This window comes from Poecilia formosa, unplaced genomic scaffold, assembly GCF_000485575.1.
Source record: "Poecilia formosa unplaced genomic scaffold, Poecilia_formosa-5.1.2 Scaffold464, whole genome shotgun sequence".
NCBI lineage: Eukaryota > Metazoa > Chordata > Actinopteri > Cyprinodontiformes > Poeciliidae > Poecilia > Poecilia formosa.
Window position 1 is genome coordinate 2258 of NW_006800403.1, and position 5184 is coordinate 7441.

At 40.3% G+C, this 5184-nt stretch overlaps 1 long non-coding RNA gene across 1 annotated transcript; it reads left to right on the forward strand.

The window, feature by feature from the left end:
- Positions 1-4345: 4345 nt before the first annotated feature.
- Positions 4346-4825, forward strand: LOC107833825 (uncharacterized). Its single transcript, XR_001659595.1, has 3 exons — positions 4346-4446; positions 4479-4524; positions 4703-4825. It is a non-coding gene; the product is annotated as an uncharacterized LOC107833825 (long non-coding RNA).
- Positions 4826-5184: the final 359 nt, after the last annotated feature.

The window sequence follows — 5184 nt, forward strand, 5'->3', positions numbered from 1 at the left end:
AACCAATTGAGCACTGGACCGGAGAGTCCGACCCAACTCTCCAGTCGATTCAGTAAAATGTCATGGTTAATAGTGTCAAAAGCTGTACTGAGGTCCAACAGAACCAGCACTGTGGTTCTCCCACAGTCTGTATTTATGGATGTCATTGAACACTTTTACAAGGGCTGTCTCTGTGCTGTGCTGAGCACGAAAACCAGACAGGAAGGAGTCAAAGCGATTCATTATTGTTAGGAAGTTATTTAATTGTTTAAAAAATGCTTTTTCAATAATTTTGCTGATGAATGGGAGGTTGGAGATCAGCATGTAATTCTGCAGTAGTGATTTGTCTAGATTGCTCTTTTTTATCAGTGGTTTGATAACTGCTGTTTTCAAAGTCTGGGGGAAAACACCCAAAGAGAGCAATGCGTTTATTATTTGGATCAGATCATTAGCAACAACAGACAAAACTTTCTTAAAGAAATGTGTGGGTAGGACATTCAGACAGCAGGAAATGGAGCTTAATTGACTTATAATTTCTTTCAGGGTTTTATAATTAAGTAGTTGAAATTGGGGCATTTTTTTGTTTGGGCACAGCATTGGTACTGGCTGTAGAGTGGATGTGCAGATTAATCCTCTGATCTTTTTAATTTTCTCCGAGAAGAAACTGGAAAACTTGTTGCAGGCAGCATTAGATTGAAGTTCAGGTGGTAACGTCATAGGAGGGTTTGTGAGCCTGTCAACAGTAGCAAATAAAGCTTGAGCATTGTTAATGGTTTTGTTTGACATCTGCAAAGAGAGCTTCTCTTGCACGTTTTAGTGTTGTGTGATAGTTACGTAGTCTTTGTTTGTAGATGTCATAATAAACGTGCAGTTGAGCCTTACTCCATTTCCGTTCGGCCCTACAGCAGAGTTGTCTAGCAGATTGAACAGTTTATGCATTTCTCCATGGAGATTTCTTCCTACCAGACACAACTTTCACTTTAATGGGGGCAATGTAATCAATGATATCTGAAAGTTTGCACTGAAAATCATCTACCAACTTATCTAAGTCATTATAGCTTAAGGGCGAGGAAGAAGAGTAGATTTGATTAAATGTTTCTGCTGTGTTTTCTGTGAAAGTACGTTTTGTGATAGTAGCTTTTTGTACAAGTGGGTTAACGGATAAAGAACTATCAAAGATAACAGCAAAGTCATCTGACAGGGCAACATCAATTACAGAAACATTGTAAATATTCACACCCTTACTGATAACCAGATCCAGTGTGTGTCCATGAGTGTGTGATGCTTGTTTGACATGTTGTGTTAGACCAAAACTCTCTAATATATTACAGAGCTTTTTTGCCCCTCGGTCTTGGGGTTGTCAACATGAATGTTGACATCACCGACAATTATTAAAACAGCCATAATCAATACATATGAGAGATAGAAGCTCATTCAAGTCTGTAAAGAAATTTTCCACATATGTTGGAGTTTTGTATAAAGTTAGTGTCAAAGTTTGTTTGTGGCCTTTTACCTCAATTCCAAGATACTCAAAAGACGTGAAATTACCCAATGAGATTTTACTACAATTTATGGTATTCTTAAATATTGAAGCCACGCCTCTTCCTTTTTTGTGTTTTCTATTCTCACTTAAAAAATTACGAAGGAGGTGCTGATTCAATTAGTACGATTGGTTCATTATTGTCATTCAGCCATGTTTCTGTCAGAAATAAAACATCAATATTATTGTTGCACACTTAATAATAAATCAGTGTGGTGTTGCGCAGGTTCTTTTATTTTGACAATTGCTGTGGAAACATGAGAGCGACAGTGAGCGCCTTCACTGACCAGCCGTTGCTATGCTTAATTGCCGTTGGCTCGCTGCGTCAGGAGTGCTGCTCACTGTGCTCTATGTGCCCACTGGTGGCGAAGCGTTGTCACTGCAGTCCAGTGCATCTCAGTAAGATAAGTGGAGCTTAAGAGCACAGCCAGGATAAGAAAAATGGAAGCAAATAAACAAACAGAAAAGGGAGGGGGTGTAATTACATCTGATGTCCATTCTCTCACATTATGCTCGGTGATGAAATCATTAATTAATAGAGCTTTAGCACAGAGCGATCTGGTATTTAAAAGAGCTTGGGGGCTGAAAGTTCTTCAGTCTGAGGTTCCTTTAGGCAGGGGATCAGTCTGAGGTTTGAATTAAGACCACTGTTTTTTGTATTTCTGTTTTTTGTAACTTTTCTTGTAGTGATCTGGACAGGTAATGTCCTGTTTTGCAGTGTCGGGGGGCTAGACACATTCTGGATGAAGACCTGTGTAAAAATAATATCTGGAACCCGGTCTCAGACCTCAGAAACGCAGAGTGCTGGATCCTCTGGGAAGTCAGAGGCAGGTGGCTTAGATGAGGTAAGGTCTGCTATGTTAGTGCTAAGGAGAGTTGTGCCAAGGCAAACCTGTTGATCCATTCCATCCGTAAATTTGAGAAACTCTTGTCCGGAAGACATTTCTTCATAGGTATCTTGTGAGTGAGAGTAGGAGCAGAGAGGGAGGGAGGAGTGAGGAGGGGAACCAGTCGCTCTGTCCCCAGTCAATGTTTTATCAGTTTGTTTTGGGACACTTTGCTTCTGATAAGTGGAGGGTTCCATTCTCCTGTTCCTCTGAAGCGATTATCACATTGTTTCCTTGTTGATAAAATGAAAAATGTTTGCAGTGAGTAGCTTTATCCCATGTTTAAGATTGCGTCTGCCTCTTCCAAAGACGTGAAAGTGCTGCCAATAGATCCAGAGGTTATCGATGAAGGTTACTGAGCTGGTAGAGCAGGTTATAATCAGCCATTTGTTTATCATGAGCAGCCTGGAGTGTTTTTCATCTCCCTATTGAGGCAATGGAATTGGACCACTGAGAAATAACTTCATTTTTAATGTTCCCATAGTGTTCAGAAGAATATTAAAGTCCTTTTTTCAAAATCTCAGATTTTTGCTTTGCCAGATCGTTGGCTCCAACATGCACAACTAAAGTCTCAATATTTGGCTGATCAGTGGTTAGAGAGAGCACTTTGCGAGTTAAATCAGATACAGTGTCACCAAGAAAAGAAACCACTCTCGTTTTCTTGGGATTGTAAACATGACTGATTCCATTCACTGCCTCATTTCCAACAATAAGCACTTTTGGCATATCTTTTGTTTTCCTGGGGGTCACTTTGTCCTTCAGAGCTTTGGGGGGTGGATGTGCTGGTTTTGCCTCATTGTTGATGTTTGAAGGTGAGCTTTCACTCAGAGGCTCATGCTAGAGTGCAGAAAATCTGTTTTTCAGTGGGATTCCCATGGAGTCAGAATGCTTTGAGGGTTGGGCTGGTCGCTTTGTCCTTGGGAGCGGGGTCAGTGGAGCCGTTTTGGTTCCATCTGGTTGTTTGCTATTCTTTGGCGGAGCAGGTGTTGACGTTGAAGGTGGGTTTCGGCTCAGAGCCGGCCACGCTGATTCGTCCAGGTGAGGGGTTCTCCCCGTTAGTCATCTCATGGGATCCGCAGTATCAGACTTTTGTTTCAGCTTGGCGCTCTGAGCGATCCAGGGTGAGCTTCTTGGTGCAGGGTGTACGACCTCTCCGCTGATTTGAGGACGAGTTGTTTCATTTCCATAGGTAGTGTTGATCTCAAAGTTCACCTCCAGTTGTTGAATCTTAATTTCTAAAAACTGAAGTCGTTGTAGAATACTGCTAATGTCCTTGGGGTCGGATGGAGGCATTTTGCCCTAGTTCAACTTGGAGGTGAAGGTAAAAATAAAAGTGAGAAAATCTCCCAGTCCTTAGGTTTGAGGTAATCCAATTATGATTTGATAATGTAAAATACAACTATAAAAACTGACCTTAAAAATAATTCACAGGCAAAGCTATCAGTAAGGACGAGAGAGAGCAGGATAAGCTGTTCCTCCTTCAGCTGCCAGAGCTTAATATTGCCTTAAAAGTAGAGAAGGCCTTGACAATAGTTCCTAATTTTGGTAAATTCAAGCTGGTGATGTCCTTGTCTGAGTTAGACGACAACACAACGGGACAACAACCGATGGAAATGAAATGTGGGTCACAAAAGGAGCCCGGAGGGACGAAGGCTGCTAACGTGTTACTAGCTAGTGGTAAGTTTGCTTATTAATTATCTTCGTTTAATTATAAACAGTGCAATAAAGATATATAACTTACGTTGGTTTCATAAATAATTATTTTATCAATTTTATTGTGGCTTTTATGATTATTACTATAACAATCATTCAGCTTCATGTTATAACTGCATGGAGGCTCTGTTTGTTGCAACTTATACGTTTATTCATGAACTTAACCTGGTTTTAATTAAGCTCCATAAGACAGAGAGACTTTGATATTGTGAGGTTGTTGTTATAACTTGTTCATCAATGTTTTTATCTTCAGCATATGTTTGCAGTCTAAGCAAATGAAGATGAAAGAGGAAGCCAGAGAAATCAGGTGTTGGGAAACCTAGACTTGTCTGTCTCAGACAAGGTTCTGGCTCCACCAGATCAACAACTAGCTCTGAGGATGAACCTCCACATCGTCTTCTTAGTGTAAGCATTTTTTTTTTTTTAAAACAGTTTTTGTTGTTTTTCAACAACAAAAACTGGTGTGTTACCAACACCAACTGCTTAATAAACATGATTTGATTTAAAGGTAACTGGACAGAATTTTTCCCCTTGTTAATCTAACATTTCTCTTTCATACGTTTTATTTGTTGTTGGCTTTCAGGGCCCTGTGATGGACTGGTGACCTGTCCAGGGTGAACCCTTCCTTTCATCTGATGACAGCTAGAGATGGGCACCACCAGCCCCCCACAAGGATGAATGTGTTCAGATCATGGATGGAAAGCTTTTAAGGTAGTTTGTCTCCTTAAGTCCACACTTAAAACAGCTTCATAGTTAATGCCAACATCAACTGATTCTATGACATTGCTAACAATTGTTTTCTACTTCTAACATAAACAGGCAAAGAAGACACACAAAAATGTTTTTCCACCCCAGGCATCCGGTCCCAATCATCATCAGTTCTGATGATGTCACATACATGGCGAGTCCACAACGTCTTGAAATTGTAAGTATTATTTTTTTATTTGCCATTTTTCTGTACTCTTTAAAATACAAATGCTTTCTCTGTCTAATTGCCCTATTGTTCTTTTTTGTAGGTTTCTGTAAAGTGCAGTGGTGCAGTGAATGGGAATGTTCTGTCGTTGC